The sequence below is a fragment of the Taeniopygia guttata genome, chromosome 2 (genome assembly GCF_048771995.1).
Source record: "Taeniopygia guttata chromosome 2, bTaeGut7.mat, whole genome shotgun sequence".
NCBI lineage: Eukaryota > Metazoa > Chordata > Aves > Passeriformes > Estrildidae > Taeniopygia > Taeniopygia guttata.
Window position 1 is genome coordinate 67,655,591 of NC_133026.1, and position 14,146 is coordinate 67,669,736.

Here is a 14,146-nt window from a genome sequence, read left to right on the forward strand (position 1 = left end):
TGTTACCTTAGAGTTGTCAGCACAATGGCAGTGCTTGACCATGAGCACCTTGCCTTTGTCTCCCCCTGAACCTTTGGGACTCCCTTAGCTAGAGGGATAAAAGCCCAGGAAGTCACAAAGACAATGGAATTTAGCAGGATTGGAAATGTTGCCTTTCACAACATGAAATTACTGGTGCAATTTCCAATTGTTGCAGTCAATGGAACTTTTCTTTTGAGAAGACTGTGCATCAGCATATGCTGTAATGACTTAGGAAAAGTCATTAGCAAACGTTTTCAGTGTGAGCTGGGGAAAAGCACACTCTGGAATAACTTTGTCTATTGTTACATTCTGTAATGCATAAACGGCTAAAAATGCAACCATTTACACACCTGGCATTTTTCACAATTTTAATACATGAAATGCAGCCTCCACTTGCCCACCTGGCAAGATAATATAAAGCCAGAAGAACCCGGAAGCCTGTCATCCTTAGTCTCTGTCCAGAATGTTTTGATGGGAAATCATTCTATTAGAAAATTTCTGTCAGTGCTCCTGCTTGCAGAATCCAGAAACAGGACTCATAAGTTGACCAGTCAAGTTTTCTTCCTTCTCCTTCTTTTTATGGATACATTTGCTTGTGAAAAGTTGTATACCTTTTTCCTTGCTTCTAATCAGTTTCTGGGGTGTAGTGCCATAATGTGGATTGCACAAGCATGTGGAGAATCTTAGTAAAGTCATGGTTCAGAGGCTTATGCTACAAACAGGAAATCTCCAATGTGTTCCCATCTTCCCACATTGGTCTCTGCCTTCTTCACCATCAGATAGAAATTTCTAACAGGTCAATAATCTGTGAAACAGAACATCCCTTAAAATGAGGATTCAGTGCCATGAAATAGTGGCTTTTATTTGTAAAACAAAGATGACTACTTTCATCTCTACCACAATGTTGAAACATGCCATTAAAACAAAGAGATATGGTTGATACGCCCAGAAAATATTTATACTGACAGAAAAAGGTAAGAGTCAGTCTTGCAGTTTGGGTTCTGCCAACTGTTATTGATTATAAGTACACTGTTTATTCCAGAAGGGTACAGAGAAAATCTGCCCTCTGACACTTTCTCTGTGTGGGCAAAAGTAATTTCTGAGAACCCTTTAGAAAGCTTAGGATCAATAATACATAGCATAAGCATAAGGCAACAAGGAAGGTCAGCATGATAAATAAGTTTCTTCACTAGCCAAAGTTCAGCAAAATTGTCCAGATGGCCTTAGACAGCAGGCTGTTCTGTGCCACAGAGGAAGGAACAAGGGGTTGTGGGTTGTGCCTGTCTAAAGACAGGGCTAATTCACTGGTGATCCCAGGAGAATATGAATGCTGTCTTAAAAAAGGTGTCTGTGTGTGTCTGCATTTTCATCGGCCAAGATCATATTTTGGGTTTGGTTTGGAAAGGGGCCTTCGAAGGTCATGTAGTCCAATTCCTCTGTAATAAGCAGGGACGTCTTCAACTGGATCAGGTTGCTCAGCGTCCCATCCAGCCTGGCTTCCCATGTTTCCAGAGATGGGGTATCCACCACCTTCTCTGGGCAACTTGTCCCAGTTTTTCGCTTCCTTCATTGTAAATAAACCCAAAAATTTCTTTCTTATTTCTAATCTAAATCTTTCTGTTTAAAAACATCACCCCCAAGCTTGACCTGTCACAACAGGCTGTGATAAAAAGTCTTTTCCCATTCTTTTCTGTAGGCCCCCTTTAGGTACTGAAAGACCACAATAATGTTTCCTTGGAGCCTTTTCTTCTCCTGCCTGAACAATCCCAATTCTCTTAGCCTTTCCTCATAGGAAGTGTTCCAACCATCTCATCATCTTTTTGGTTCTCCTCAGTGTTGCACCCCTTTTTTGGTGGGGGCAGTGGAATGGATATATTTATTGAAAAAGATGATCTGTGATTATATTTACTGATGCCGATGTCTATGTGAGGATGGCAGTTCACTCATTAACAACAGTTGTGGAAAATGAGGAGAGATTCTAGTTCTAAACAGCAAAGTCATACACGCGGGGAGATAATAAATTACTGGATGCAAAGCGTACACCCAAAGCCACTCTTGTTGCAATAAATTAAGTGGATTTTCATTTAATGTTTTCGATCTAGCTATTGCTGGGCTCCATACATATTCTGCACAGGATGTGGAATGCTGATCAAGTCAAGGATAAAGTGATAAAGAAAATGGGCACCCGATTAAGTGCCATAGTGCAAATAATTGTGAAAGAAATGCCCTTTGCCTAAACCCTTCTGCCATGGTGATTAGCAGCTGTCTATCCTTTGTTATTTGAAATATTTTATCATGATAGAGAATTTTTTGTGGCCACGTGTTGATTATAGCCATGATTCACCAGCATTGTGCTGGTGTCAAGAAAAAGTGCAAAATAATTTGACATCTCTTGAGTAAAAGTACTCTGGAAAATTTGGATGCTTTTTAAGTTTCTAAGGTACTATTTCTTTCTAATGTATGACAGCATCATTTCTGACACAAGTTACTTCCATAAAGCATCAACATTTGCACAGGCTTATTGACAGATACAAGAGCTCTTTTAATTCTCAGTTCCAGTAGCTTTAATGCATTTTGTTTGAGGAAAAAAATCTACCCCAGAACAAAATGAATCTGCCTTACAAACAACAAAATAGCTCAAACCAGTACCTGGCAAACATAAGTCTATTTAGCAATTTACAGTCCGTTGAATATTGGGCTGTAAATTTACTAAGAACCAGGAAGTGACTGGCTTGTAAACCTTAATAAAACAATAAAGCCTGGCTTTCTGTTTATGCAAATTTTAAATTCTGCCCAGTTAAGCTCAGAACATATCCAGACGCTGAAATTAATTGACACAGCTATTATGGGACAAACCATTTTGCAAAACAGTGTCTTGTACAGATGTTTTATTTCAGAATAGATATCATGTTTAAATCCCATAACAGATAGTATTTTTTATAAAATGAGGGGTGATTCCAGAATAAATGTACTTTCAAATAAACTGTAGAAAAACTTCGTAATGCCAGTCAGAGAACAAATTATATTTTGTCAGAAAGCTGAAACAGAGTCCAGGCTAACTTTCAGTAATGCATAATGTAAATCGGGTTAAAAACAAAGCCTCAAAGAAGCACCAAAACAGAGGTAGTAAAAAGTTGTCTTTATCCCGCATAATTTTTAGCAAGATAAGCCTTTGTAGCTTTCCTGCATTGTTTCATGGGAATTTCCTATGTGCATAAAAGGAAGAATATCCCTTTAAATGCTTTCTATTGATTTGCATTCAGAAGTCCAATTGATTGGTTTTGTGGGAGTTCCCTATGTGAATCAATGAGAGTATCAAGTTAATAAATAATTCACTTAACAAAACTGCATTTAGATAATGCCAAAGGTTTGCAAAAATCCTGTAAAGGAGAACTTTCTCACATTCCTTACTAACTGCTGAAAGTGAAGAGAGTTCCAGAAACACTGCAGCATCACCTTCAAAAAAAAAAAAAAAAAAAAAAAAGCTAGTACTCCTTTCCTGTTACCTTCTCAGTGAGATAGTTGAGTAGTTGAGTAGGTGTTAATGGATTTTTTTTTTTTCCTTTTAGTTTCATGACTGGAAGATTGAGGCTGGAAGTGGTCTCTGATACTCATCTTGTCTAAGCTACCTGTTCAAGAAGGGTCACCTAGAGCAGATTGCCCAGGATTAAGTCCAGATGGCTTTTAATCTTCTTTGCCCCAGAGATAGATACACATAACTTGGCACTGATCTGCTAGCAAGGAAACTTTAACACATCAATATTGGAAGCTTATGTCCGCTGCTCCCATTTTAATAAAGGAGTGCTTGAGCATTGCACAGATTTCTGGAGTGTGGTTTTTCATAGCACTCCTCTGTCCTCCCAGGTTATGGCTCCTACAGATCCTGGCAGATGTTATCACAGCTGAGTACAGCTTTGGGGCTGTACATTCACATTGATAACAGCTTCTCATTTTGCTCACTGACTGTCTCTCCATTCACAGACTGTAGAAGAAAACGAGTTGGGGAATTAACTTGGATGCATTTTACCTCTTAACCAAAATATCCTTGGGGATTCATTTGAATTCTGAAGCCCTGAAATTGCGTATTCCTGTTAGTATTAGTATTGTGTGACTTTTGGATAGATAAACACTTTTCTGCAGACTAAATACTTCTAAAGAATAAGCCATCATTTATATTATCCTAAGATTTTGCAGATGAACTTGTTATAAGTTTTTTACATGAAATTTGTAATCAGAGAGCTAAGAATTTACCCTTTCATAGCCTGATAAACATATTTTTTAAATTTATTTAAGCTCCCTAGAAACAGAAAAATATAAAATACAGCTAAGCTATCTAGGAGACTTAACTCTTCTGCTTCACTTAAACCACTGTGTCGTCTAAATGACACATAAATGACAGTCTCCTCAGGACCTTTAGGAAGGCTCAATGCTTTTTATTTGAGTTACAAGAATCTTTTAATGACTTCTATGAAGTCACAGGACAGAGCCAAAGATGTATAGTTATACATTCAGAAGGCTCTATTAAAGGCCTTTTCAGCTTTGCCATGGATTTACAATTTGAGTATTTCCATGAGAGTCTATTTTCTGAGACAAATTTCATTGCCTTAGGATAATTTTCTTTTTTTTTTTTTCTTTAATGTGATTTGTCATGGTAGAATCTAGACATTTTCCGTTTGGGTTTATTCTCTGCGTTCTGTGGCCTGCAAGGAATTGGTTTTAATTAATATGAGTGGCAAATGCATTGTTGAAATAGTCGTTGTGGCAGGCACGCCTTTGTGTTAACAGTTGGGTTAAACAGCCCCTTTATCAGAGCTATTAGCACCTAATATTACTGTCTGATTAAAGATCATTCGGTGGATTAGCCAGTCCCAATGCTTCCACAGACCCCCAGACAGGTGCTGAAATAAACTATGTTAAGTAAATTAGCTCTCCTATTGCATCTTGGCTGTAGGAAAGGAAAAAGTTATTGGGATGGGTTTTTTTTGGGATTGTTTGAGTTTTTTTGATTGCTTATTTTTGTTGTTGGTTTGGTTTTTTTTTGGGGGGGTTATTTGCTTGTTTTTGTTGTTGGTTTGGTTTGTTTTTTTTGTTTTGTTGTTTTTTGTTGTTGTTGTTTTTGGAGGGGGGGGTGTTATTTGGTTTGGGTGGTTGGTGGTTTTTTTTGTTTGTTTGGGTTTTTTGTGGGTTTTTTTGGTTTGTCTGAGCAGCAGGTTAACTGGTACTGACTCTGCAAAAAAGTCCAGATCAGCACTAAGGCCTTTGTCCTGTAGTCGACCTGACCTTCCTGTCTCATTTAGGAATACTCCACCTTTCCTGTGCACACATTTGTTAGTAGGATAGGTGTGCTCTTACACTAAATGCATTATATTTCTGTGTTTTTTTTTTTTTTTTTACATTGGAAGCATCATGTAATGTAGGCAGACTATCCTATGTCCCTTGAAATGCATTTCTTTTAAATTCGTACATTTAACAGGACTCCAAGCAACTGGAAACACGTAACTTAAGAAGGCAGGAAATCCCACAAGAGTTCACAGAGCATAGCTGAGCTGACAGTTCACTTTTTAATGGGTGAAATGAAGCCTTGACATTAATAAGCACAGACCCTCTGACTTCAGTGGAATTTTGCATCCTTATACAAGTCAGATTTCAAGCTCAATTGTGTCGGATAGCAATTTATAGTAGCTTTCATGTTCCCTGAAAAGCTATGTGTCCTGCGTAGCCAGGGGACTGTTTTTGACAACAAGGCTGCAGAGCAGAAAATAGTGGGCTGATGACAGACAAGACCCCAAAGTTTTTGTGTGCCTTGAAACATGACCAGTGTGTCTTATCCCTTTTGATTTCTGTTAATTTTGAAAGGGCCAAGAACTTAATACAAGTAGCTGGAATGTGAACTAGCCCATAGCTAGGGCTAGCATTACTGTAAGAACTATCTGAGCAGTGCTCTTAGAAGGATAAGTAATTTTCTTGAGCTTCTGTGAAAGAAACAGAATAAAATAAGCATTATTTATTGTTGATCTTTTTTTTTTTTTTACTGCTCTCTTTGGAGAGGGTGTCAAAAGGACGTGTTAGTGTCAAGTGGATTTGAAACTGTGCTGCTGCACATTGCTTAAAAATATAAGCTAAAAAAACAATCTCAGACTATCTGCTTAGATGGAGGCAAGTGTCTAAGATGCCTAGGGATCCTGATAAAAAAAAGGAGGCAGTTCAGTCTTGCTTGAAATAGGCTGCCTCTTAGGTTAGAAGGTGGTGACATGTAAAGGGAGCTTTAGAGATGCAGCAAAATATTATGAGACAAAACCCTTTTCCCCACCACCACCAAACCCCTGAAGCATCACACTCTGTAAAAGATGCATTAGATTTATCAATAGACCTTTCTTTACTCAACTGTGCTACAATTCCTTTTGGGAAAAACTGGGTTTTCATCAAAGACACAGAAGACTATGAAATTGGAAGCAGATGTAAAGCTGGAGTGGATAGCTATATAGCTGTTTCTTTTGTGAAAGCACTTTTCAACAAACCCAGGCTTATATGCTCCTTGTTGTCTTGCCCCATGTAACTCACTTGCCTGCTTTTTACATTTTCCAGGGAATCTGGAGGTGCAGTGTAACTAACAGATATAAGCCTAAACCTAAACTTCTTCCCTGTCACATAATTTATCTGTTGATTTTCCACTGGTTCCCATATTCTTTGGAAAATATGTTTAAATAAAAACATCAATATTTTGCATTGTTAACAAAGTACAAAAATATGCAGGCAATGCTCCTCACATAGAGGCTGAATTTACTCCTGGTTACTAGCACTTTGCTGGCCTGGATGAAGTTTACAGCTGGTCCCAGTAGGATACCTTAATTTATTTGTATGCTTTAATTTGTTGAAAACAGACTTAGGTCTTCTCTACTTCAAGAAAGCTCTGTCTGCTGGCATATTGAGTGTGTTATTAATGTAATTGATGAACAGAGAGGAGTACAATTTTAAAGATTATTACCCTTTTTTTGGGTACATTTCTATTCAGTGACTGGGGCACCACATGCATTGTGCTGCAATGTAAAGAGGAGCCAAACAATAGGATTTATGATGTTGTTTATCCATTGGTGATGCTTGCCTGTTTTGATTTGCAGCAGAACTGAGCCCGGGCCCAGTGAGGTTTGGTTTCAAATCCACAGATTGCCCAGAATTCACGAGTGTTTACCCAGCTTGATCCAAGACTTTATAGTGCTCAGCTGTACATTTTCTATCTGCCACACTGGACATGCAGTCTCTTAGGAGTTAATTTTTTCCCATGGCAGGGATAGCACCTGATGAGGAGAGTTCCAGGTGCTATTGCATTTGCTCCCAAGGGCAGCCTGGCAGCTGTTCCTTGGCTGCACTGATAATTTGATGCTGAAATGTTCTGCTTTTGCAAGACGGAGGGAACAGCCCAGGGCCTGGAGCATTGGTCTGTGTTACTCAGAGCAGGGCAGGTTCTCTGCTTCAGAGGTCCAAGAATGGACATTTTGGCTAATCCTTCACCTGCTTTGGCCTCCCACTGCACAGCTATGCATGCTTTTACATCCTTGGTCTTCATACTGGCTTCTACGTGTTTTCAGCTCACCAAGACCTGCTCAACTCCCTCCTCAAACCACCTATACTCTACATGCTGTGTTCCATGGGGTCTCTTCACTTTTGGTGAGACAGGAAGGAAGGAGCAGGCACTGCTGAATCTGAGCATCTCTCCTGCTAAGCTTGGAGCAGCACTGCAGTGATTTTAAACAAGACAAGTAATTAACATGCCTTTCTGTTGGAGATCAAAGTGAGAATTCAGACCCTGAGATTTAACTATGGAAAATCACAGGCAGTAGAATGAAATGGCAAGTTTTTGATTAGAAAGTTACTTAAAATATTCCTTATGCAAAGACAAATCAATATTTTCCTGGAGTAGGCTCATGTGGAGTGTGCATGTTTTGTGAAAAGGAATTGTGTTAAACTAGTTGATTAGAATTCGGCCATTACAATAGATCTGACTCAACCCAGGGATGAAGCTGCTCTTGCAAGGCTGAGTCCATCATTGAAAAGTGCACATTTCATACCAATCTCCTAACTGTGAGGTCACTCCTTGAATCTACACAGCTCACTCCCCACAATTCTGTAAAACAAATCAGGATTCAGATTCTGTTCTCAACCCCGCCTGCAGTTTCTGTCTCATAAAACAGATAAAAAATTGGGGTGTAGTTGTACTTTTCCAGAAATACAAGGTTACCATCAATCTCTGTCTGTTTTCTGAATGATTAACCATGAATCACAGCTGTTTTTTTTACAGGTCTCAGTGCATTCACCATATGCCAGGTGTCGCAAGAACATGAGAACATCTACCAATTTGAAACTGGCTAAACGGCTTCACACTGGCATCTCTAGTTTGCAGCAGGAGTTTGAGAAGGAACTACTTGAGTTTAGCATTCCTAGTATGGATCAGATACTCATCTTCTTGAGCATAATTATCCACCCCCACCTTCTAATCCTTTCTATATTTCCCAGTAGGAGGATCAAAAGAGAGTTAGTTAACTGCAGCATTCATCAGACAATCCAAAGGAGGCATTAATCAGGAGGACAGCATTTCCAAATAATTAAATCAGGTGTTAATTCCATATACTTATTTATCTGATTTTCCTGTGATTGTGAGTGTGGCATTTCTCAGCTTAAATCCTAGTAAAAAAGACTACCTGCTTGAGGAGAGTGGTTCTGGAAGGGAAAAAACAGAAAGGAAGGAAATGTACACCTTCAGGACACTTGCTGCCTACTGATAAGTTTTAATGGAAATTATAATTCTTGCCATGTGATAATACTTGGTGAGTTGCTGAAAAAACAGTACGCAGGAAAGTATCCTAATTTTGTTTGTACATGTATAGTTATGTAAGAAAGACATTCAGGCTTACTTCCTTACTGTATAATTATTAAATTTGTTTTCTATTTCTCATGTCAGTCATCTCAATCTTTCTTTTGCCCCATGTGACCACCAACAGGTCACTAGGAGATAGTGTCTTCTCATCAGGGTATTTCCACCTGTTCTGCTCTGACAGGATCAGTGCTATCAGTGCGTATGTACAAAATGCAATCACTGATTTGGATTGCCCAACAGCTCAGAAAGTTTTCTGTGAGGGAGGGAGGAGGAGGGAGTGGGAAGAGGTAAACAGATGGAAAAAGGCAGCTAACACAATGATTCAAGCTTCATTATGTGCAAAACTAAGTTGAAGATGACTGATGGTGATTACCATTAATGAAAGTTTATCCAGAAGGCAGCAATGAAATGTCAAAGGTGCAGTGACAACAGTGATGCATTCAGGATCTGTGATAGTGGCCTCTTCCTCCCACTTTCCCACTTTAATCACCATTCTAGTAACTTTCAGTATCTATTTGTTAAAAGTTGTAATTGCTGGCCAAGATGGACTCACCATTCAAAGTCCATTGAATTCCTGCAGGAGGCTGAGATTGATGTGTGTTGAATCCAAGCTTTCTTTCTGCATCTTTACAAATGTGGGCACCCTATGAAAGTATGGAAATGCTTCTTTCTCATGGACTTACACAGGCTATTCACCCTGTCTGGGAGACAGTTATAGTAAGAATTGGCATAATAGTTGTACCCCATTAGTCAGCTTCTGGACATGTTGCAGCTGACAGTTTTATCTTCAGAAATACACCATCTTTTTTTTTAGCAGAAACGGTAAGGAGATGTCTTATTTTGTGTGTGATATCTTGATGCTCTAGGTAGGCTGGAGATACACACTGATACATTGCCATTCAAGGAGATGTATGCTGAAAGTTGTGGTAGGCAATAGATGTCTAGAAAAGAAATGGTACCTCACTATCCCCGAGTACCTTAGCCCAGAACTACATTTTATTAGCAACTTGTTGTGGTTTTTGTTGAAATCTAAGTTGTGATATATTGTATAGTACAATGGAAGGTAGTGAGTAAATAGGGAGAAATTTAATTATGAAAGAGGGTAACCTTTTAAAATTAGACCAATAAATCATATTCTTCTGTGCAACTGAACACCTGACAAGTCAGTTCCAAGTCAATTGGACCTGCAGATGCTGTTTCTAAAGGAAAGTTGGCCAATGGAAGTTACTGGTGTGAAAATAACCTTTGGCACCTTAGTTTGGAAATATTTATTAACATTTATATCCTTTAGCTGGGTATTGTTTTCCAGTATACTGATCACAGATTCAGGAGTTTTCCAAAGGAGTTTCAAGAAGCTTAACTGAACATTTATTTAAGGTCTAGAAAGCAGATTCTGGATGGTGTGGCAGAGACATATGTAGAGGCATGTCAAATGAAATTCTCTATGTTAGTAAGTGTCAGTCAAACCCCTAGTGCCCTTTAGCTCACATAATAAAGTTGCTATCCAAGTGTCTCTGCTTAAGAGAACTCAGCATTTAAAGGTCCATTTAAAAAATAATTTGGTTGAATAATGCTGTTCATCTTGTCTGGAGCCCAACATGTCCTAGAGGAGAGTAAAAGGAGTGTTTGCCTTCTAAATGTTGTCAAACCAGAAGGAATGATTGTTCCTCAGTTTTGCATATGTCAGCGTAATAGAAGCTTAGTCATGCAAATCCTTATTACTTGGCAGTTCTGCAGCAAGGGAAAACAGAGCATTACCATATTTTATCAGTGTTTGTAGTTAAAAGCCTTTCATTGTGCTTTTTAAGACCAGATGTCAAGACAATCTTGAAAACATAAATACGTGCTGAAAAATATTTTTCTGATTTAAAAAAGGGGGAAACTGTTGCCGCCCAGTTGCGGCCACAGTGTGGAGGTCTCCCAGCTGGCACGCTCCGTATGGCCGAGGGCACAACAGGAGTGGCTGCCCCCAGATCTCTTCCGAGACCCCAAGGCTGGCAATGCTCACAAGGGTTGGCAGCTCCCTGTACCTGGCTGTGGCGTGGGAATCACAGCTCCCAAGCAGAAATGAAGGACTAAGGCAAAAAAATAGAGAGGGGCCACTTGTGTGAATGTCAAGGTATTTAATTACCTAGGAGGGCTCCGGCTCAATTAGGCACAGGAATGCGGGTGGCAGCACATTATGAAGAGGGAAGGGTATGAGGGGTGGGAACAACTCATGTCCAATGGGGGAAGCATTTGGAGAGGAGAACACGACTGTGGCAGTCCAATGAGGGCAATCCAGGGGAGGATTAACAATCCAATGAGATACTAGGGAAGGGGCAATAGACAGAGAACTTTCGAGAACCAAATGGGGTGGCTACAATGACAGATAGGGGAGGTGGGCAGCACAGGTAAAAGGAACATACCAACTGCAACTACCTAACATTAAATGCCTAACTCTTAAAACAAAACATTGTAAAATCCTATAAAAAACACACCACCACGGAAACCACCCCCTAGTTAGTTGAATGTGTTAGTTTTAATTTCCATAAAACAACATGAACTGTTTATATGCTTCCTTCAACTTCCACGGGGGGGAAATGAAAGAATTATTCAGTTAATGACAGATTGTATTTTACTATTATTCAGTGATTCTGCTAAGTGGAGTAGCATACTACAGGGTTTTAAATCTTCAAGGATTTCTTAGCCCTTTATGGGACTACAATACGTTGTAGTACGTTAAGTAAATGAGCTGTGATAGAGCAATGATTTATTCCTCTAGTCCATAGACACACATAAAAACTGGGCTTGAGAAAAGCTGGCTCTAGAAACACTAGCGGAGTAAGACAAAGGGGAATGCAGATGTCAGTCACATTTTAAGGTGCTCCTTACAATGACACAGAGCCAGGTTTATTAGGGACAAGGCCTTTTCCATTCTTACCTTTTCCTTTATGGAATAGTGTCGACCATCAGAAGACACGTTGGGTAATGACTGCTGGCCGTATCAGGACAGATGTAGCCACGACTCACCAGGGTAAGAACTGGCTAGATCACAGTCATATATTTCTTCCAAGCCAGCTAGAAGTGGTTTATTTGAAAGTGAAGTTTTCCATCCTGGCTTTCTTATGTGGTAATAATTCACCAGCTTACTGGTTCCTATGTAGGAATGTCAAGAAAGGGGTTTAGATACTAATTTGTGCTTTAAGATGCTCATTTGTGCTTCTGTGCTGTATTCAGGTACTCTGCTGAGTCTGTGAACAGTGATTGTATGATAAAAATAATTTGATGCCTGTTTGTTTCAGATCATCAGAGGAATGAATGAGACCTCTTAGCACAGCCTCAGTCTTTTGTGTAGGTATGCAGAGAGCTGTTGTGCTGAGGCCTCATCTGGATTACCAGAAGGCTAATTTTAGGAGATACCAATTATAGGTGAAGCTGTGAATGCCACCTATAGTTAAGCTTGCTTGACACTTTTCATCACAAGACCCAGTTTTCAGTTGCTTATAGATTTGTCAAATGTATATTATTTGGACTGAAAATGTACAGTCTGGAGACTGCATCTGGAGGAATATCTAAATCTTCCAAAAAAAAAGTGTGGTTTTTTTCCTGAGAACAAGTTTAAGAGAAATGTGTTGCTTTTTTGCTTTCTTAAAAATAAATGTATAACCAATGATTTGGAGAAAGAATTCACTACTTGGGAGGTAGAAGTGAAACAGAGATTTTTGGAGTTCACTTAAGTTAACAAAATGAATTAAGCATTCATATTCTAGCTTGTAGAGTTATGTGTTAAATTTTAACCTTTCATTTCAGAAACCCTTGCCGTAAGGACAAAAGGCCATAAGAAAATGCAAATTTCTGAAGCTTATTGCACAAAGAACAATGCCTCAGAATGCAAAGAGCCCAGATAAAGAAGCTTTGCTGTCTTCAAGCCTATCAAGACTGACAGACTGGAGGACCTAAAGCACAGGCGCAGAGAGGAAGAGTTCAAAAGTTCAACCATGAAGAAGACCATGATCTTCTGCCTCAAGAGACCACCAGAGACCCTGGCAGGACCACCACGGCAAACCATGCATGCCTAGAAGGGCGTAGACCTATTTAGCATGACATGCGAGGACAGGCGGAGCCAAGGGTTGAACATGCATGGCAAAGTTGTGCAATGTACTGCATATGGAACACCTTTCTAAATAAAAGTGTGAGTCAGACTGAAGCTCATCACACAAGTTTTTTGGAGAGCTATCTCACTTGTGTGGAACGCTGACAATACATACCCACTTCATAACTACCCCAAGTTGTGGAGTCTATTTATTTATTCTGCGTATTGCTTCAGAAGCAATGAGTCCCAATGTTGTCCTGGCTTTCCAAATGACCTAGGGCACATGCAAGAAGAATTTGAGAACTGTTAAAGCATAGAAGGAACGTGGTGGAAAGTTATGTATTTGTGGAGATTTAAGGGAAACTACTTAATACTTATATGTTTTCCGGGTTGTCATGATATGATCTTTTCACTTGTGAAAATGAAGGGGAGCTCATCCTATTTACAGAGTCATATATGGGTGATTTCTTGCTTGAAAAACACTCGAGTAGTGCAAGGATGGCATGACAGAAAAGTCAACAGACATTCAGAAGTCTGCCATTGTAGCAAGTCTTGAGTACAGCTCAGTAAATATCTGAATTTCTGGTGTTTCATGGAGAACAGCAAGAATTAAAAAAAAAAAAAATAGCCTTAACATTCCCATATGTAAAAAATTAGCATCTAGTCTGTTCACTGAATGGTGGAAATGGCTTTGGGAAAAAATAGTCATGTCATCCACAGTCCGGTGTGCAATGTGTACGCCAAGGGGCCTGAAATGCAATTGTCTGGGAAATCTTGTAAGGTTGTAAGTTTTGAGTGATTGACTTTGTATCGCTAATGTTATTTTAATATGGTTATTGGCGTACTTGCTTCTTGGTATTATCTGTAACTCAAGCAGTAGAGGAGGTAGACAAATGCATGAAAATAAAGTAACTCTACACTGAAGGAAACAATCAGAAAATTCTGGTTTTAAAGCCTTGCATAACTTCTGTTTTATCAGCAAAATATTTTTTTTTCTTGTGAAAAGGTGTTAGACATAGTAATTTCACTTGGATATGGACACCATCACATAAATAGTGTGCTGTGAATGCTACTTTCTGCAGCTTAATCAATATTCTAGGAGGCCAGGAATAAAAAGAAAAGAAAAAACCAGAAAAAAATCCCTCAAAAACCAGTTGTAAATTCAATGCATCACTTGG

The 14,146-nt window shown here is 39.2% G+C and overlaps 1 long non-coding RNA gene across 1 annotated transcript in view; it reads left to right on the forward strand.

The window, feature by feature from the left end:
- LOC140682329 (uncharacterized) overlaps window positions 1–13,157 on the forward strand; it is a 29,704-nt gene extending 16,547 nt beyond the window's left edge. Inside the window, exon 2 of the long non-coding RNA XR_012053922.1 lies at window positions 12,686–13,157. This is a non-coding gene — a long non-coding RNA (uncharacterized lncRNA). The remainder of the gene's footprint in view (window positions 1–12,685) is intronic.
- The last annotated feature ends 989 nt before the right edge of the window (window positions 13,158–14,146 follow it).